At 42.9% G+C, this 22,068-nt stretch overlaps 1 protein-coding gene across 1 annotated transcript in view; it reads left to right on the plus strand.

Moving 5' to 3' along the window:
* The window catches only part of KIAA1217 (KIAA1217 ortholog), a 278,742-nt gene that overhangs the window by 113,123 nt on the left and 143,551 nt on the right, over window positions 1-22,068 (plus strand).

Here is a 22,068-nt window from a genome sequence, read left to right on the forward strand (position 1 = left end):
TTTCTATCATACTTGTTGCAAATATTTTTCCAGTCTGTCTTTGGATGTTGTTGGTGGAAATGTTTTTCCCTAGAAATTTAAAATTTTCATGTACTCAAATTTAGAAAGCTCTTGTTTCATATGTCTGCCTTTAGAGTTGAGTTTTTAGGAAAGACTTCCCTGTTCCCTGTTAATATTCCCTGTTAATATTACATATTAACAATCGTGTGTGTTTTATTCTAGTACTTGTACTTAGAGTTTAACTTTCCTAGGTTGTAATATTTGACCCTTCTGAAGTTTCTTTTGAGGTAAGGAGTTTGACAGGGGTACAGCTTTCTTTCTTTTTCCAAGTGGCTGATCAGTGGATCCACTACCACTGAATGTATAATTAACCTTTCCCCCACTGATTCAAAATACCACCTTGTAAGATCCAGATGCTGCTTGCTTTTGAGTCCATTCCTGAGCTCCATGTTTGGTCCCACTGAACTGTTTTTTTTTTTTTTTTCCTTCTCCAATGCCAGTGTGTTTGAGCTGCTGTATTTTCAGATATGAGTCAAGCAAGAAGAAGGTTAGCCATCATTCTTCTCGATTCACAGGCTCACTGTCTTAAGACTACTTAATGAAGGGTCCTCTGTTTTCCATTTTCACTATTAACATCAGAACTAATGTTCACAGTGACATCGTATCATCCAAAAAGAATTAACTTTTTGCTGTGATAACGAAGCTTAAGAAAATGGAACATATGCCAAATTAAAAATTAATAAGATTTTTTTAAGCAGCTAAAAGAGGTATTTTTAAAATCTTATCTGGAAATCTTGCTTTGGTGGCAATGTTCCGTAAATAGACATTACTGTAACTATTCACCCATTTGTAGCTCAGCCAGAAAAGTATTAGTATTTCTTGCACCACGTCTTTTAGTATGTGGCACATCAAATAGAGTTATGGGTTGTCCTGACCTGATTGATTTCATATAAAGGTCTTTTTTGGCAACGGTGGGGACCTAGTCACTCTCTGAGGTAAATCTTGCAGAGCAGAAAGTTGAGGTTTTGGGGTAGATTCCAAGAGTCAGTTCTGATCTTATTGTTGGGGAATGTGGAAACCTAATGCTTTCCTTTCCTTAATGTGAACAATGAAGGATCTTTTCTCCCCCTGAGCTAATTAAGTATTTTCTAAAAGAGTCTGAACTTTTAATAATAGGAATGTAACTTTTAACTTTTTACTTTACACAGATCTGTACTTAAACATGGCCAGAGAACCGTCCCTGCTTTAAAATCTCCTTATTTGTACATGTTATAGTTCAAAGGCAAGATCTTACCATTTATGTGGAGAGAAAATAAATGAGATTTCTTTCTATCTGTCTTCCATATGGTTAGGGGTAGGATTGTATCTCGTATCTACTTTGAGTTAAAACAGACGGTGGATTCAATGAGTTGCTGTAACAAAGCCTTGATCTCATCTCAGAATCAACCCTGCGGACTCTCTCAGAGAATCTGATATCAGCTGTCCAGGCTGATCAGTCTTCATCTCAATGGGCAGTTTGATTGCTTCTTTTTTAAATTAATTTTTAAAATCGAAGTAGAGTCGGTTTACAATGCTGTGTTAGTTTCAGGTGCACAGCACAGTGATTCAGTTAAACATATACACAGATATATTCTTTTCCAGACTCTTTTCCATTATAGGTTATTACAACATATTGAATCTAGTTCCCTGATTGTGTCTTTTCAATGAAACAAACATGGTTACTTCTTAATCCCAGACCCCAGTCAGAGAAGCAGTGTAGGTGAGACACCAAAATAGTGATTTCTTCATGGCCAATTAGCACTGAAAATGAACGTGTGTGTGTTCCTTCAGTACACAAGAAACATCTGTGAAAAGCTGTGGCAGATGGCACGTGAGGGACAGTTGTAGTGCTTGGCTTGAGTTTCCCTCAGCCCTGCATGGAGCTGCCCACTGGGTACAAATACACCAGTGTTTGCTGGTACATTACACTCTACCCCAGTAAGAAGGGCAGCGTAGACTGACCACCGGATAATGCAGCCTATCCAGGGAGTATCTGTATATAGCCCAGCATTTGAGTAAGAGCATGGTCACCTATCTCAAGGAATCAAAAGATTGGGGAAATGCCAAAGGACCATCAGGCCAAATGAATATGACTAAGATCTTCATTCGAACTTGATTGAGTCCAGGGCCATTCCACTCTGGAGAGAGCCATCCAGGTACAACTTAGCTTTGACTAAACACACAAAGAGTTGCCCCCCACCACAGATGATACACTAGGAATAATTTGCCCTTTGAGCCCTCCTTGTATATTTAGAGACTTTGTAGAGAACTCAGGCTGGAGGTTATCTTTTCTTGTTCACTTTTTTCCTCTCATTTAATTTATTTTGACAGTTGACAGAATTTTATTATTTTTTAAAATATTTAATTGTGGTGAAGTGCACGTAACACAAAATTTTGCCATCTTAACCATCTTCAAGTGTACAGTTCAATAGTGTTAAGTATATTTACAGTGTTAGACAGCTAATCGCCGAGATGTTTTCATCTTGTAAAACTGAAATGCTCTACCCTTTAAACAACAACTCTCCAACCCTCCCTCCCTCCCCAGTTCCTGGCAACCACCATTCTCCTCTCCGTCTCTGTGAACTGACTACTCTAAGCACCTCACAGAAGTGGAGTCATACAGTATTTGTCTTTTTGTGCCTGGCTTTTTATTTCACTGAGCATAATGTCCTGAGTGTTCATCTGTCTTGTAGCGTGTGTTGGAATTTCCTTCTTTTGGAGGCTGAATGATGTTCCATTGTGTGTGTAGACCACATCTTGTTTGTCTATTTTTCTGCCAGTGAGCATTCAGGTTCTGTTCACTTTTAATCAATAAAATACACCCACACTGCCATTATCCTTGTGACTGTGTCTCAACCAAATCGTTTTAGAATCTCAAGAGGTTTCCTTAGTTAGACATTTATTGTCAGTAACAGTGAGCTGGCTTAGTAAGTGTTCAGGCACATAACAGTAGTCCAAACAATGGCTTTAGAAATAAGTTACCGCAATTGTTCACTGGTCTGGAGACCTCAAATCTTCCCCATGTCAAGTTCAGGCAGCCACAGGAGCCACAAGGAAGTCGAAGGATGAAGGTGGCAGCCATTTGGTGAGAGATGTTTACTTTCTTAAATTGACTTCCCTCTACCCGGCATCCAGGAAGGTGTGTTTTCCATGTTTTCAGACCTCCAAGCCCGAGGTGTGGTTTATTTGAGGTTTATTTCCTCAAAGACACAGGACGTGATCTTTCTCACCAGACGTTCTCGGAGGCTCCAGTAGGTAAATGCTCTAAGGTCCGGAAAATGGGAGGAAGGGACCACTGAGATTATTTCACATCCTCTGCCCTGGGGTACTTTCCTTACTCAATACTTTCCTCACATTTCTCAGGGGAAGAAAGATGTGGAAACTTGGTACATTTATTTTTTACAGACGTGCCAGCTTTGACCACTAGGCACTGAGTGAGTGGGAGATTAATGATCAGGGTGATGCCATGGAAAAAGCCATAAGTCGTTACATCATAATTTTTGTTTTTGAAATATTTTGTTTTCATAGCTGGAGGTTATTCTATTAGCATGGGGGGAAGGAGAATGAAAAAAATTGTAGTAGAATAAAAAAGAGAGTACTAATTTTTAAAAAACCAAAATACAGAGTACACACAGACACAAAGATACTCAAATTCCACGTCAGTTTTGTGAAGAGACGCTGAATTTCCTGAATTCAGATGGGACGGGATCCCTCTGTGTATGCCGTTTGCATATCCTTACCTTAAGAACGTTACTATATGACTAAGAGCTAATTACTCACCCAGTGAACGTAGGGTACGATTCTTCCTATCCCAGAAGGATTACCAGTAAACTTACTTCCCGAAGAGAAGTGACTAGTTCACTTCAGCATTGACATAACATACTCGAGGTATTTGAGAGCTATATAATAAAAGTAAAATTTTAATGGTAAAAATTTAATGAAGATAAATTACAAATGAAATTAAAAGCACTGGCATAATCCTAATAATTAAGTATTTAAGAAACGAAAACTCTAATTCCATTAAAATTTCTTTGACTTCTAGGCAACTTTGGGGGAATATAACTGCTATAAAACCTGATGTATAAGCAGCTAGAAATGTGTAGGTGCATTTGCATGGCTGTTGCTTGTGGATGGCAGTGGCTTTAGAACAGTGGAGCAAATGGGCATATTTATTGGCCTTGACTATATGCTCGCAGCAAGTATCTCTTTTCTTTTTATTCTGTATTTATAAAAGTATAAATACTCTTAGTTATATGAGTATATATTTATTTACATAAGTATATAAGTATTTCTGTGTACTTATATAACTATATCTTATTTATATGAGTGTATATATATATGCATCTTATTTATATAAGGATATAAGAGATCTTTTAAAATTATCTTACATTTTTGGTAAAAATTAGCTAAGATAAGGAGAAGTTATGACTTTCTTTTTAATAAAAAATGAGTGAGATCTTGGAGAGAAAGAAGAAATATCATATTCAGGTCAGGAAAGCCATCTCTTGGTTGTTCCAAAGGACTTTTGTAGATACTGGAAACTAGAAATCCAAGTGAAGGATAGAATCTCTTATCTCAAAAATAAGGAGGCCACATCCTCACACCCATTCCTTGAGCAGTGAATTCAGTGAAAAGCAATGACTCTGGGAGAAACATGGGGCCCCAGCGAAGAGGAGATGATGCTCTGAGTGAGTCCCAGCTCCCCCAGTGTAGACCGAAGCACACAGAGTGAGCCGGGCACTAATGTTTCTCCAGGGGGTTACATTCATGATCAATAGATGCATATTCACTTAGTGACTTTGTGAAGAATGTGTAACCTTGGACATTTGGAAGGAAAAGAAAAATGACCTCTGGAATCAGCCACTGTGTAATAAAGAAAACACCCACCTAGCCTGGGGCTCCCCTACCATCTGTGTGTATTCTGGCAGGACATTTTGATGAGAGGTTGGAGAATGAGCAAAGCAAAGTATTTGTTGAGCATGGACTGTGTGCCAGGCACAGAAGTGGTTTTTCATTTACTCCTCACTGAAACTTCGGATAAGCTACCTTGGTGGTATTCCCATTTTGCGGAAGAGAAGACTGAGGCTCAGCCAGGCTAAGTTATTTGGTGGATAATATCTATGTCTAGGTTAGTCTGCTTCCAAGCCATTTCCCTTTCTCAAACACCCTCCCGCGCCTGGCCAGCTGGCTGTACCAGATGCAGTGGTCATGGCCCCTTCCTCCCATCACCCGAGGCTGTGCTACCTCTCTGCTCAGGGTCCTGCAGTTGTAAACGTCAGAGGGCGCATGCTGATGTCTGAAAGCCAGTAAGGGAAAATGAGTCGCTCACTGGATGCATTGAACTTCTTTTGATTAGGAGAGCTTCACGGAGGAATAAAGTACCAAATGATTTTGCTTCTTAAAAAGAATTGAATCTCTCTCCTGAGTAGAGCCTGTTGGCAAGTTCACATGCGATCATGGTCAGCAGCAAAGAAATTTAAGAAATAATGAAAAGCTTGTGGGTTGGAATGCCTTCAGCCCCCAGAGCTGAAGAGCGGGCCTTTGGGGGAACTGCTGTGGAAAGGAGGTAGAATCTGAGTGTGGAAAGAATTCTGATCGTGGAAGAAAAGACAGGTAACAGAAAATGGGAAGATTAGAAGCAGGCGTGATGGGTAGGCGTGATGGGTTCCCAGGGTTACACCCTGGGTAACGGGGTGTAGATCACTTTTGTTTCACCCGCCCCCCAAATATTTTTTTTCATTTTAAAGAAATAGAAGACATTTTTAAGTTAACTCATTATCTTTTGGCTTTAGTCCTAGAAGCCTGAGAGGTTGAATGTAATTTTATATGCTGCAGATGCTTCCTGGTTTTAAAAAACGATGACCTGGCTTCTAAACTAATGATGACATCAACTCAGAAAGACAATCTTCCACATCATGTTAATTCCAGTAGCAGCCGTGGGGTAGTCCTTACGAATTGAGGAGGAAGGGGAGGCAGTCTGATTTAGATCGGGAACAAACCGAAGCTAAGTTATTCATAGTGTGACTTCTGCTGGATGTAAAGATAATTTTTCATTGCGCTCGACTTCTGAGACAGTACTGCAGATAAACCTCTCTTGCCTGTTTGCGGTTTTAAAAAGGTCTTTGTGTGGATGACATACTTTTGATGTGTGTTTCATGATCAGTTCAGATTACCCAAGATGACTGTAACACACCAGTAATTAAGGAAAACTCTCCTTCAGAGAAGAATCAAGGAATCTCTGCTTTTGTTATTTAATTTTTGACATCTCTGGAGGGACACAGTCAACTCTTTTTGCCCATTAGGAGCTGACCTTGAAATAGGATCTGTATTTCCTCAGTAGAGTGTTAGTGAGTCTCAGTTTTGGCCCTATTAGAATGAGATTAAGTGTTAGACCCAAAAGAAACCTGGTAAAACAGATGAATTCCCCAATCCTGCCCTCCTACATTCATTGGAGCTAGCTGACAGTAGATACGAGATTTTTATGGTTGATCAGAACTAATGGGCCATGTATTTCAACTGTTACTTTTTGGAAGGGTAACTACGTGGCTTGTAAATAGATTTTTGGAGTCTAACCCTTCATAAATTTCTATCTGGCTTCCTTTCTTCCTGTCTAAGAGTCTTCATTTTCTCCCCTGTCCTGGGCTTCATTCTCTTCTGGAGCCCGTCAGTCTCAGTAACCATGACCTTCACAGCACAGTTCAAGGTCAGCGTTCATTCACGTCTTCCTTTGGTCATTCAGCAGGTGGGTGGGTTGTGGGTGTGCTGGCGGGAGAGGACACTAACCACAGTCTGGTCCTGCTGCCCATTGTAAAGTTGGGAGTCCGTCCTGCAGGAGAGGGAGCGCCTGAGAGCCCGAGAGAATACCGGATATTCCTCAACCTTGGGTCTGGGCTTGTGAACTCATTCAAAACCATGGAGTGAGGAATCTGCCTCTGCATCGGTGATTTCATTTCTGGATCTCATTTCCTGCATCTCATCAAAATCTCCTCTCCAGAAAAACTCTTCTACATTATTGACACTAAGTCTAGCCATCTGATAAGGGCTGCTGCTGTTTCTGTCCCAGTGGTGTCTGCACTTTCAGTGATGGAGCCCAGAGTCCCTGTTCCGCTCACCACAGAGCTGGGCATCTGCAGGGTTCAGCTGGCAGGTTGGCAGGGCATTTCTGGAACAAGGTGATGGTTCCTTAGTGCCTATGAGATAACCCTCTTCTCATGACCCATCCACAAGCTACTGTCCTGCCTGTTCACAGGGCAGACTCTGCCCTTGTGGCTGATGAACAGGACAAGGGACCGTATACACTGGTGGCTGGTAACAGGATAGGGAAGAACTGGATCTTCCTACCTGGGGGGGGGGGGGGTGATGCAGCTCAAGGTCAGGAACGGACCTTCCGGACATCTTTTGGTTGAATCATTTGTCTGGCTGGGCTGTTCTTTCTCATTCCTGGGTGGTAAGATGCCTTCAGCATGATGGCTCCGTGTGTTCCTATGGAATCCTGCCTTCCCCCTTGAGCCTCAACTCGAGTGTGCTGGGGGTGGTGGTGGTAGACAGTCTCCAACAGAGCTAGACATTGGATTATTGCACCTTCATCCTAAGTCTTTTCAACTGACCAAAGAATGGCGTTATGAATGGTGAGGAGGGTGACTCACGGAGATAATCCATTAGAGATCAGGTCTATAGAACATTTACCTTCTTTCCAGAGTTCCACATGGGCCAATCATGGGCCAGTAGTAATTCTGTATCTATAGGCAATTAATTGCAAGGCATATATGTATACTTTAAGTATAAACTTAAAAGCACTGCTTTCCCTTTCTCATAAGTGGGCACTGCCCTGTCTGTTGTAGATTATGGTGGCCAGAATATAATGTTTTTTTATGCCAACCAATCAAATGCTCTATCTGCTTAAACTCTGTCCTCTGCTCTGGATTTTAAAGCCCTTGCATCTCAAAATCAGCTCTAAGGTGAGAAGGTCAGTGTCATTCTGGGAGTAAGTGGAGAGTCTCTTTCTTCTGCAGTCTTGCCTGAAAAGAGTGAGTAACTGTTCCCAGAGGCAGAGGAGCTGCCACTGAGCTTTAGCTGATGCTATGCAAGTGGGATTTATTAATTCTGTGAAGTAAGTAGAAGGCTCTCGGGGTACTTGGTAAATTATGAGAGAGGCCAGGGGGGTCAAAAAGAGAGAGATTCCATGCTAGACATCCCTGGCTAGGAGCTGAAATACCACAGAGCAAATAGTCTGAAAATTGTCAGTGACCTTCTCAACTTCATCCTAAACCCTCCTGCCTGGGGGATGCAAACCCATGGAGGGAATGTGGCTTGGCAGGGATTTGGGGGTGGGGAGAATGGTGGCTGGCCAAGTTCTTATGGGATTCTTTAGGGAGTGCTGGAGGGTGAAAACGGTGCTGAGCCCTAGAATGACCCCACATGCCTACACAGCAGCGTCGTGGGTCTTCCAGGCAGAAGAGAGATGTGTTCCAGGCAGGATGTGTTCAGACCAATGGCGAGGCCTCATCTCAGTGATGTGATTTCCTCTTTGCTTCCTGACTGCAGTTTCCCCCATGCCTTTCCTCTACCTCAAAGCTGTGGAACCAGACCTCCTTCAGAAGAAGGAATAGAAAGCTCCTCCACCCCGTGGTGTAGACATTCTAGTATTGCCCCTGCCTGATGCTCTCAAGGACAGGAGATGGGGCAACCCCAGCAGATGGTCCAGATGGAAATGTCTGTGAAATAACAATGTCACCCCAGCACCCATTTGGGGCTTATTTATGGTGAAAACCACCTTTACAATAGCTCTGTATTTTGTTTGTGAGTTACCATTTCTGTTTTTCTTTCTCTTTCAACATATACCTCATTAGATGTGTTCCATCATATATTTTCAATTTCTGTGACGTTTTGATGGGAGGGGTCTCAGAGAAGTTCCACATCCACTTCTTTTTGCCCTTCTCCTGGAAGGGTAGTTGGCAATCTTCTTAAATTTTTTTTTTTTGAAAGCTTTTTATTGGCATCATCCAATGCCCTGCTGTTTGTGAACTGTGGTTGCACCCCAGCTCCTCAAATTCCGTATTTATGATGATAAGCAGGAGCTCCACAACTTTTAATTTTGCTAAAGGGCTGTCTTCTGTTTCCCGATTGCAGTCTCTCCATTTTTCAGTGGAAGGCCAGAGGCTGTTGGTGAACTTGGAGCCTGCTTTCAACATTTTGCTTCTGCTATTTTCAAGCAATTAGCAAAGTCTGTTTAGAGTTGAATTGTTATGTGCACACATTCTATTTTAATTCGTTGTAATTAGAGGGATGCGTCTGAAACTTCAAGAACTGCCAGAATCCAACCTTCTGTTTCAAAAGGTTGAAATCTCTACTTATGAACAAGAGACTTGACTGGATATTAAGAATGGCAGCCAGCTGTAAGTCACCCACCTAGAAGGATTACAAACTCTACTCTCGTACCATGAAAAAGTCATACCAGAGAGCTATGTCTGGGGTTCTGGTGGTGGTGGTGGTTTTGCTTCTCCACGGATTATTTACCTTAATTGCAATGTTAAAAATACTAATTTGTAATTATAGCCCCATTGTAAATATGTTGTACTTCCTATAATGATGATATTTGATCACACAAACTGGCAAACAGTGACAGCTCATGTTCCTTGTCTGTGCAAATAATGTCAGTCCATCTTTTAATTTAAGAAGTAGCACCCCTGTCTTACGTGCTTGCGATTCCCAGTGAAATTCAGGAAGAGTATTTGTATAAGGAGGTATTTTTCTCCCAGTAAAACTTACTCATTTTCATATTAATTTTTCAGCCCCCAAAATATGTTTCTGGAGATGAAAAGGCCAGAAGCGGGGAATTGAGGCCAGAGGCCAGCACTGAGCTCTCTGGGGGCAGGAAGGGTGGTGGAGCCCATTCCCCAGGGCTCCCACACTCACGGCGGCAAAGAACCAAGGAGTTAGCCTGGGGTCAGGAGAACTTGCAGCTCTCAGGACAGCGAGTCTCACGGCTCGGCCCAGGCCCCCAGCCGGGGATGGGGGTGCCTGCATCTGCCGCCATGACTTTCATTTGTTTATGAATTGCAGCTGCACGTCAAAGGCCTTCTGTCCCTGCACCAAGCCTGCCAGGATGGGCACAGCCAGACCTCGTCCTTCAGCAGCAAAACACTTTAGCAACTCTGTTCCTGTGTGCCTGCCTCAAGCTCCTTCTCCTTAATAATCACACCACTGCCTGATTAGTTTTTAGAGCTTTACAGTTAGCAGGGTTTCTGTCTGACCTACATCACCTGTGCTCCTCGGTGACCTTGCGATGTCGGCGGGACAGCTGTTGCCATTTTGCAAAGACTCAATGATTTAATGTGCCCCCTGTGCAGCCTATTGTCGGGTCAAGTAATGTGTCCAAAGTGAAACAGTTAATGAGTGCAGAACGGAGGTCTTGAACCCGGGACCTTCTGACTTCAGGTTTTTCTGACCTGCGCATGGTGCTTTGGGTATGGAGGACTTGCAGCTCTGACCCCACGTGCTAAGCCTTCCTTGGCAATGGCTTTGATGGGACCATGACTGATGGGAGGCATGCTGTGTCTAGAGCAACCCAAAGCTAAGATTTGCCATAGAGGTCAAATCTAACTCTTTGTTTTACACATAAGGAAAGTGGGGACCAGGCAAATGTCTAAGTTATGTTGAGTGGGGGTCTCCTGCTCTCAGCCCAGTGCTCTCTGGACCACTGAGCCTTACTTTCCCTCATAGAGTGCACAGGACCCCCCGAATCCCCCGCCAGCCACTAGGGGAGCTTCCAGAATAAAAGTTGTGTGAAAGGCTGGCCACACCCCCTTGATTACAGGTCAGGGAAGATGAGACACTTCAGAAGCGACCTCCAGCTGGTCTGGGCGCTGGCGCCTGGGCTGGTGGGAATCATTCCCACTTCTGAGGTTTGGGAATCTAAGAGATGAGACTCTGTGTCTGTTTTCTGTGGGAGGAAAAGGGGAATCAGAAATGCATTCCCAGCTGGCCTCAACAAATGACCCCATCTCCTATCCTACATCCCCCTCCTCTGAAAATCCTTGCCTTTAGTCAGATCTTGAGCCTGAGAAGCCTGTTCCCAAAGCAAAGTGCAGTCGGATCACGGCCGAGGCGGCTGTTGACTGGTACCCGCGGCCCTGGCACGAAGCTGAGCTCTTCTGCAGAGGCTTAGCGGCCAGGCCCCGCTAACGCAAGGATGGAATGTGCTGCACAGCCTTCGTGTGGTGAAGAAGAAACAGAAACCTTTGGTTTGGAAGTTCTTACTTACTTGGTGGGTTTGGATTATTTTTGTTTCACTGGAGTTCAGTGTTCCAGGGCAGGAGAGTTTGGGTGAAAATGGAAGAGAAGCCCCACCAGACAGAAATTCCTTGTCAGATGGGAGATTTTCCTCCCTTTCAAGGTGTGAGATGAGCCAAGGAGTACAGAAGCGCGGGGGAGTCTGGTGATGGATTGGGATGCTCTTGGCAGAGCACGAACCAGTGATTGGCTGGAGAAGCCGCTCGCGAGCCAGCCGGGGTGTCACCACAGCTGCCTGAGACCCATGTCTGAACTTCGCAGACCCAGCGAGGTCGTTTATGGTCAAGGGGGCAGCTTCACATCAAGCAGGCTGCAGGAAGCCAATGCCTCTTCCAGCTTTTCATCCATTCCTTCTGGAAGGGAAATCTGAGCCCTGGAGATACCCTGCCTTGTTGGTGGTTACATTCGTGTCTGCGTGGAGGGAGGGAGGGAGCTGGGGGGACAAAGAAGAAACAGTCAAGTAAGGGAAATATCTAGTGTATCCAGTGGCGTTAAGTGCTGTGGAAGAAAAACCAGCAAAGTTCTCCAGGAGCTAGTCACACTGATGGCCGTAGGCTGCACCTCGTTGGGGAATATCTGTCACCCTCGTGGAGGTGACCTGGATTCACTTTCCAAACATTCCAGATCACCTGGCAGGCTTATTTCCAAGTCAGCTCACTTCTGTTCCCCTCTTTGCTGTGTGAGAATGTGGAGGCTCAGGAAGGAACTCGGGTATCTGTGCGGAGACACCTGCCCATCTTATAAACAGCTCCTAGAAACATTTGTCCCATGGTCACCTTTCACTTCCATGAGACTTAGCTTTTCCAGATCTGTCATTGATCTGTTGCATCACTTAAGTCTCATACCCTAGGAGGTGGGAGGAGTGGAGACTGAAACACAAAACTGAAGATGAATGACAAGAGATCGTGTTCAGGTTTCACAGCCACTGCGGGAAGTGGCCAGAAACCAAGGCGGTGCAGCGACAGGGGAACAGGCTGCATGTCCCCCCTGCATAGGGCAGGTTTGTGTCCTTACTTCCCCATCTGTTTTTGCAGATAGTAGTCATAGAGATCATTGTGGGACCTTACAAACCTATTACTCTGAAGACCATCACTCCATTGTGTGCATCAGTACTCTAAGTTTGTTTGTTTGTTTTCCTTAAATCAGACACCTTTCCACCATTTGACTCATGAGCACACAAGCACAGAGGGGTGCAGACACTTCCCTTGGCCACGTACCAAACAGAAGCAGTGGTTACAGCCTTTTATTAAGCTGGGTGTTGAGTTATTGTATGCTAGGTGCTGGGTTTAGCCTTTTTCGTAAATTACCTTATTCCATGCCACAAACTATAATTTAAGCCTTATTGCTACTATTTCTACTCTCTTATGGATGAGGAAATTATACACGACCAAGGAAGGCAGCATTTCCAAGGTACATGGCCCAAGGCAACAAGCTCAAAGTCTCTCAGAAATCAAGTGTTGAAATTGAGGTTCAAGCCCAGTTTTCTTTCCAAAAGTTGTATTCCCAATCACTGTCCTCAATTCACTACAGAATTACTTAGTATTGTTAGTTAATTAGAAATTCTTAAGATTTCTTAGGATTCTTAGTTAATTAGAAATTCTTAAGATGTCTGTCTTGAACTCTCTTTGTTTCATGTTGCAGCCTTTTTGTGTGTGTATTTTTTTATCCTTCAGGGTCCTCAGACTTTATCCTGAGGACTTTTTAAGATTTTGGTTTACCCTTGAACAGCACAGTTTTGAACTACATGGGTCTATTTATATGTGGATTTTTTTCAATAAATATATTGGAAAAATTTTAAAAGATTTGCAACAGTTTGAAAAAATTCACAGATGAACTACATAGCCTAGAAATCTCAAAAAAATTAAGAAAAAGTTATGTCGTGAATGCATAAATTATATATAGATGTACATATAACATACAAAGTATGTGTTAATTGACTGTGTTATCAGTAAGGCTGCCAGTCAACAGCAGGCTATTAGTAGTTAGATTTTGGGGGCATTAAAAGTTATACACAGATTTTTCAACCACATAGTGGAGTGGGTGGTGGTGGTGCTGTAACTCTAACCCCCCAAGTTGTTCAAGGGTCCATTGCATGGTTGGGTCCATTGCATGGTTAGGTCAATTATAAAGCTTAGCATGACTTACAAAGTCTCAAATGTCTACCTAATTTTATTCCATCTTTAATATTTTAAACCCTTTTAGAAAAGGAATTATATGACAGTTGGGTTTCTCAGCTGAGTTAACTTTTTTTTTTTTTTACCTCAAATAACTTGAAATTGCTTTGGTCTCCAAGTTACTGATAGAACTCTGTGTCTTTAGGATAGAATTATTTCCAAGACTATTTCCCCAACATTTGCTTTTGTTAGGTTCTTTAGCTGTATGTCACAGTGGCTACTAATTTTAAATCAACTGTCTTTCCCTTCTGTCGTTGGTAATAGCTATGCAAGCGGTCGGTCCATTGTGGCTTTTTCAAGACTGGTTGCATACAGCCAAGGTGAGTTTGTGCAAGGGACTCTGTGAGTTAGATTGAGAAGGTTAAAGACTGGCTCAAAGCATTCAGTGTGGAGTGTGTTCTGTTTCCTCCCAAGTTTCAGAAGTCAGCTGTTTCCTTCCATCACACCAGTGACTATTAATGTACTTGCTAAGTTCAAGGCTCCCCCTTGTGGTGCAGTTGAACTCATCAACATGAGAAAACAAAATGGCAAGATTACAAGTGATAAGGAGGCAGTGCATTTAGATATAATCCTATTGCTCTCCTCGTTTTTAAGGTTCTCAAATGAATAAGACGTTTCTTTCTCTTTTGATTTTAAATTCTTCTGCAGCTACTTACATCATACTCAATGATACATTTTTGGGAGGTAGACATGAATCAGAAAAGCAAGCCCAAATAATTTGATGCCAAGTCCCAGGTGACTTTAGAAATAATTTCTTATTTTTTTATTACAAAAGTAATAAGTATATATTCTAGAAATATTAGAATGAGCAGAGAAAGGGTAAAAGTATCATTTACAAAGTCACAACCCACATGGATTAACATTTTGTTGTCTATCCATTTTTTTCTAGGCATCTAGACTCAAAAGAAAACCAAACGTGCACTTTTTTCTAACGTGATTATATATGTGAACTTCATTCTGTGTTATTACACCTTCCTCCTTGTTAGTGTTGCTTGATTTGGTTGGTTCCATTGTGTTGCACGTGCCGCAGTATACAAACACAACACCACATAGGGCCTTCTTGTGGGTCATTGCAGGTTATTTCCTTAGAGTCAATTGCACAAAATAGAATGGCTGAATCAAAGGGGTGTGCAAAATTTTAAGACATTTGATATTTATTGCCTCATTATTAAAGTAAAGCATCTTTTTGATAATGTAATTTTTTTTAAAAAAAAGCTTCAAGTTTTTAGCATTTGTATTCTTAGCCTGTGCCAGGAATTGTGTATCTCAATTAATCCTCACAACAATCATGCGAAGTAAATACTGTTAATATCCTCCCTTACAGATAAGGAAAGTCAGGCTTAAGGAAATTAAATAGCTATTGTGTGACTTATTTCAAAAGCAGGAAGACAGTAGTAGGCTTTCAGAAACTAGGTAAAAAGGCACTTGGCGTCCCTTGAATTTTGAACTAAGTGGGAACTAATATTAGTAATTCTCCATCTGTAAAATAAAGAAAAGAATGTTGACAGTAAAAGGGGAGAAAGAGGACCTGTGCTTCCATAAACTTAGAAACATCAAGGAGACATCTCAGTTAAGCCTCTGGCATTTAAACCTTCATGTTAAAAGATACACTACACAATTCAATGATTATTGTATAATTACAAACTCTAGGAAACTCCTCATATAGACGTGTTTTCACCAGCTTTTATAACTTGTTTCCCCGGATGCATATTCTTTAACCACAGTTAGTCTTCAAACTGGTTAAACTGCTCCCAAGTCATCAAAAGTTGACTCAGGCTAAAGTGTTATCAGAAAATCTCCAATTTCTGAACAAAACCAGAACTTTTTGTGACTTTTTAAAAAAAATTTGGTGATCTCCAACATTTCTTATGGTTTCTCTCTCGTAGTTACTCACTAGAAACCTACATTTTACTTCTTCCACCTTCACGAATACTCTTCTTTGTATGTTTTCATGTAACTCTATTATAGAAAACTCAGAAAGAGACACAGCAAAAGAAAGAAGATAAATGTCACTCACCACTCACTGTTACAAACGCTGTATGTTTATTGTTTATTTACAGTTCTCTCTGGCACCTCTGGGCATTAGGCATTTCCCCAGTATTTGCTATTCCCGATCAGGTCTTCTGGGGGCTTATCAGCATTGTCTTTATTCTTAGGGGAGAAACACCCTTTTCCTTCCAGCCACGCTTAGCCTTTCAAAGAGATCCCAAGTACCACTCAGAATAACAGCAACATCTGTAATTTCCCTACCATTTTCCTCTTAGGAGAGGCATTGGATTTATCAGGAGTCTTTGAGGTAATCAAAGCATCCTTCTGTTTAATTTTTACAGCACTATTATTTTGGCTGTTCCAGCTGTTTCCTTGTGAGCTGTTGTGTTTCCACTTATATTTCCCTTAATCTTGATGCAACCTCCTTATAGTGATAAAGTACTTGATTATCATTGTAATTCTCTGAAGTGAGTCGCACACACTCAGCTCTTTTCCCACCCAGTCTTTTTTTTTTTTTTTTTTTTTGAGCAATTTTCTAGTTTATAGTCAAATCCATAAATCAGGCTTCTGAGTCCTACACACCTGATTTAACGGGAGTATGTGAGGAGCCTGATAAAATCAACTTTTCTTTCTCTGCTTTCTTAGCATTGGGCTCAGAACCTTTAGGGCTCAAAGCATTTCCCATGCAGATGGAGCCTGGTGAGAAGTGAGTCTCCTGTGAGTTTCATTTTGTAATTCTGAGAAAATGTACATCATCGTAGAGACTAACACTCCTGTGGCCTCGAGCTGGGAGTCGCTTCTCTGCAGGAGACGTTGCATCTTCTGAGATGGGCTCCTGTCTATGCAGCACCCTTGGGTCCTCCCTCCTCTGACCCAAGGACACTCTTCCAGATTCCTCATTGCCTTGAACTCAGTCAGCGGAGGCAAGAAAGACACAATCATGGTTGCATTTGCTCCAAGAGGGAAGCCTTTGACCATTTATGTGTTTATCTTGCCCCTTCTTCCTTGAATTTCAACTGATTCTCACCTAAAGCAACTGCCTTGGGGACTTTCCTTGTCCCCTCTTGTCCAGGTTTTCTCTTCTTGTTGCAGGTTACTCTCCTGAGGGTCGCCCTGCAGAGAGAGGTTGGGGTCTCTGCCCCTCCTGCCGGCCTTGTCATCAGGATCCTGGTCTTTTCCAGCCCCTGCTGTTCTCCATCATCTCTGTGCAGGGCTGCATCCCACCTGGTCCTCTGCCTCCATTCTGTTTTATTCCCCATCTCCTTGCAATGGAAACTCTGATCTTCCGTACCCGTTCCCCCCTCGTCTGTCCACGGCAGCTCTTCAGATCTATCATCCTGTTTGTATCCTGTACTTTTATTTATCACGCACCCACGGGGCATTATTATTTGTGGTCTGCGTTGGAACAGCTCTTCCCTAGTCGATGAAGCCTGTAAGCTTGGGAGAGAAGAATCAGAGGCCCTAAGGCAACCCCCACCCCACTTTCGAGCGAGAATGTGTTCATCTCAAAAAAGGCATTTAGGAGGTCAGTCTAGCTAATCATTCTTCTAATGGTGTCACTCCCCTTGTCTCTGAAAAGTCCCTTCGAGGGCTCTTCCTTCTTTTTTTTTAACCCCTAAGTGCACTCTGGGTAGAACATTTTAGTACCTTCTTGTCTGGAGAGCTCTCTTTTAGCCTTGGGGCTGTTGGAGACAGCCCTCTGTATTTGAGAGTTCTTTTTCTTGTGGAGATTTGTGCTGCTATGTGTGAGACTAGATTCTAAATTTTATAAACGTTATTCAGAAATGATAGAAATACACAGGTAGTACATATCTGTGTCTAAGTCTATAATGGTCTGAATCATGGGTGTTGTGTCATTCAGTGATGGTGTGTTTAGAGGCTCTGTGGGTGCTGGTTATCCATCTGTATATATCTGCTCTCTGTATGCGTGCACAGTGAGTTATGAAGTGAACCACCAAGCCATGACTCCTCATTGACTGATTTTGTTTTCCTCTTTCTTTTTAATTCTGGGAAAATATACGTAACATAAAATTTAGCGCCTTAACCATTTTTAAGTGTACAGTTCAGTAGTGTTAAGTATGTTCACACTGGTTCTGCACCCCTCTCCAGAACGCTTTTCATTCTGTGAAATTGAAATTTGCCAAGTTGAAATTGTATGCATTCGGGAGAGGGTATAGCTCAGTGGCAGAGTGCATGCTTACCATGCAAGAGGTCCTGGGTTCATTCCCCAGTACCTCCATTAAGGGAAAAAAAAACAACAACAGACTCCTGAAATTATATGCATTAAACAACAACTCCCCATTCCCTGTCCCCTGTCCCCTGGTGATCACCATCCTACTTTCTATCTCTCTGAACTGACTCTTCTAGGCACCTCACAGAAGTGGCCGCTTACAGTATTTGTCTCTTTGTGACTGGCTTATGTCACTTTGTGTAATATTCCCAAGGGTGATCCGTGCTGTAGCACGTGACAGAATTCCTTTTTCAGGCTGAATATCTTTCATTTTTTGTATATATCGCATTTTGTTTATCCAGTTGTCGGCTGATGGATCCTTGGGTTGCTTCCACCTTTTGGCGATTGTGGATTAATGCCACTATGAATGGGGTGGTGCAAATATCTCTTTGAGACCCTACTTTACCTTCTCACTGGCTGATTTTTGGATGCAAAGTAAAGCATTCTTCTCACATGAGGATTATGCAGTTGTCATTATTTAAAACACTAAAATATCTTTCCACCATGGGTTTTTTTTTTTTAATTAAGTTGTCCAAAAATGAGTCAGTGGCTCAACCTGAACTGAAATATTTAAATACTGATGTAGTAAACATAGTAAAAGGAAGGTGTTCTCCAGAGTCAGCCGGGTTCAGATGTCAGAATTTGTTCCCTGATCTTCTGTCCCTGTATTCACATTCATGAAAAAGGCTTTTCATCCTGCGTGACGGACCACTGTACTTGGAATCCTGTCTTCATGGAGCAGCCGGTGGTGGCCAGTGTCCCGGCGGCCAGTGCCAATCAAGATGGCAGCTGGGGCTCACCACCAGACTGTGTTCTGACCAAGGGAGGCATTTCACTCTGTCTCTGGTCACTAACCCTGCAGCTGTGGGGCAACCTCAGGGACAAGAGGCCAGGATGACATGGTCTCAAATGACAAGGTGAATTTAGAAGAGCCTGTGGCAAGATATTTGGGGGCAAACTCATTGCCAGTCAGGGCTTGTGTTCACCATGTCTCTAAATCCTAAGGACGGACCTGCCACCTTTCTTTGAGGGCGGGGAGGCGTTAACTGTGCTACGTTCTCATCCTGAACCAAGAGATGATCCCTTGGGGTCAACTCTTCTTTTTCTGTGCCTGTTTTCACCCACTTTCTGTTTCTCTCTTTTTCTCCTGGCACACAGGCTTTGCAGTGCATGCTGATCTCTCTTCAGGCAGAACTTGACATTCAAAGGTACTTGATGAAAATTGACTCGTCTCAGCGAGTTAGTACTTTACCTTTTCTTCTCTGCATTGAGTCACACCTCGCCGCGTGTCTTTTTATTGGGCTGCGTGTGGCATTCTAATCAGTGTCAGCCTGTCCCTTTCCCTGTCTACCCCAAGCCCTGGTTTAAAGCTCTCAGAGCCAAACGCTTGCAGCATTCTGAAATGTGTGCTTTTTTTTTTTTTCTGTGAGACCTAATACTAAAAATGAGCACTAATAGCATGCTTGTTTTGAAACATTTCATTTACTTTCCCCAGATTGAGTTGTGGGATCAGCAGTAATGCGGCAACGATGGAGAGATCGCTGTGCGCTCCTCTGAGAATGGGGCTCCATCCCCGCCAGCTTACTCCAGGCAGAGTGGTGGTGGAAGTAAAACCGACCTGTCATTCTGACCATCTCAGAGCTCTGGGACTCCCCCTTCACTTGGCTCCAAAACATCCAGTGTGGGGCCCAGATGATTTCACTGACATATGTCTTCATCATAAAAATGATAAGAATGGACACATTCAGATAGAGCTTGCTAGGCACCAGGCATTGTCCTAAATGTTTTATAAGCATTTACCTCTCACAGCAACCCCATGCAGTAGGCGTCCTATGGTCTCCATTTTATAAATGAGGAAACTGAGGCACACAGAAGTTAAGTAACTTGCCCAAGGCCATATAGCTAGTAAGTTACAGACTTGGGACTCCAGGCAGTCAGGCCCCAGAGTCAGTTTCAACATATGGTCTATTTCCTCAGAACCCTCAATGTCCTCTGTTTCACAATAGGTCAGTTTAGAATGTTAAAACTGGAAGGGAGTGGGGACAGTTTCCAATGCTTGGGTACCTGACTTAGTACTGAAGACCTGTGCAAACTGGCCCTTTGGCACATGGCCACTCACATCTTTTCTGTCCCCCAAATGTGGCCTATTTCTTTATGGTCTCCCGCACTTGCCCAGATGAGAACCATTTGGTCTTTACTGTGAGGCTTGAAACATACTGTGCTTTGGAAGATTCCACCCATCTGGCTTTTGTGCCTGTGTGACTTCCTGTCCATTCGGTCAGTCTTCAGTGACCTCTTCGCCTTCCTTTTCTTAATAATCAGGCCCTTTGATCCTTTTTAGGGTCACAAGCTCAAATTAGAAAGTTCCTTCCCAAACAAATAGACAGAAGTAAAAGCTGGGTGACACATACTGCAGAGACTTGTCCATCCCTCCACCAGCTCAGTGCCGATGGGGTGTTTACCATTCATTTTTTCCACGAGTTCTAAATCGTTTTCACATTTCTAGAATTCATGCAAAATAGAGACGTCTCTCTGATCTCCTGGCACGCATGTTGTTCACCAAATACAAATGCAGGAAAGGAAACAAACACCCTGGCGCTCTCTTCCATGCAAGTCGAGCCACTGCAGTTAACCTCTCCTTTCTACCTTCAGAACAGAGATATGGCATGAGGATGAGGGATTTTCTAGGGAGTGTCTCATTCTTTTTTTCCTAAAGCTTGATACAAATAAATTCTCAATACTGATTTTTGCCTTTTTTTTTTTTGACATATCAGCAAACAATGGGATATTTGAGAATTTTTCCAAGAACTTCTTTTTTTCCCCCTAAGCATTTAAACACAGTGACAGTGGTGTTTTGGAGGGGGGAAGAGTGGGATGAAAGTTATGATTGGAAACTGAAGGTGTTCTCCCATCTCTACTAAGAGAGTAACTCCCAGGGCCTCAGAGTGTCCGAATCTCTATTTTGAAGTTGGAAAGAATCGACTTCAGGCAAGGTGGGCACTGTAAGAGGTTGGTTGTATCCTCACCTCTTACATAGGACCCCACAGGCCATGGGGTCTCCCGGGTACAGGGAGCCAAGCCATCTAGAAGCATCCTGAAAGGACTGGGGTTCATAAGGGCAGGCAGCTCAACACCTTCCAACATTTATAGTTGACAAATTTCTGTGCATTTTTAAAAATTACTCCTCACCACAATTACATCAAGGAGATACTCTGGCTCTCTTATAAAAGTGAGAACTAAGGTTCAAAGAGCTTTCTTGTGGGATGGTGCTCCCAGCACATGGCAGGATTGGCATCGGCATCCTGCAAGAACAGTGTGATAAAAAGAGTGAAGTCCTCTTGTTCGCAATCGTGTTTTCCTTCCATCTCTCCAAAGCCTGGTGGTCGTTCCTCTAGACAGAACTAGAGAGGAAAAGAACCTTCAGCCTGGAAAGCACATCAGAATTTTCACAAGGTGTTTTTTTCATCTGAAAGTCATTCCAGGGAAATTGGGAGGGCAGCCAGGAGTGGTGATGGGCTGTGTGTGTTTAGAAATGACAGTTTGAGCATAACAGCAGAATCTACTCCCTAGAGGTCTGGAGAGGGTCTGGCCACTGGCACTGAAGGCTTGGTGCCCTCGGGCCCCACAGTGTCCCCTCTGCTCCAGCTCTCTGTGTCTTTCCTGTGGGATGGGCAAGGACATATTCAGATCTCCCAGGATAGGCTGAGGGAGGGGCCTCTGCTATCAGGAAAGGCCTCTTTGGTTTCACAACAATGTAGTTAAGCTATAGGGCACCACCCCTGGGCCTGGGGCCCCACATCCTCTCCAAACCAAAGTCTAGGCTGCAGGAGTGAGCTCAATAATGGCTTTTGTAAGGATGCCTTCTAAGGTGAGTATTTAGCTCTATGGGTCATGCTGGTTGTATTTTACTTGAGATTCTAAACCCAGCAAACAGTTCCCATTCCTTTCATCACTGTAAGAATAACAAACCTCACACAGACACCTTTTTTATTCTAGAGCGTTCTAAGTGCATCCCAGGCTCTCTGAATTGCAAAGGCCTCTCCCAGTGAGGGTCTGGGTCTGGGAGGGTCTGGGAGCCAAAGCCTGAAACTTTGTTATAATTCATATCTTCTTGCTTCAAAAGTTTACCAAAAAGGGGGGGAGGGGGACTTATTCAAGGCAGCTTGCAATAGAGACATCTACCTTCAGGTGGATAAACTAAAAATCAAAAAGCAAATTTTGAGGAAACAAATTTACAGGTATAACTGTGATTCACTTGAACATTAAATTTAGCTTCAGCTTTTCTGATATATGTGATATTTTTGTGTATATTGGATACACATCTTGTTATAGGACAAAGTAATA

Source organism: Camelus dromedarius, chromosome 26, assembly GCF_036321535.1.
Source record: "Camelus dromedarius isolate mCamDro1 chromosome 26, mCamDro1.pat, whole genome shotgun sequence".
Lineage (NCBI taxonomy): Eukaryota > Metazoa > Chordata > Mammalia > Artiodactyla > Camelidae > Camelus > Camelus dromedarius.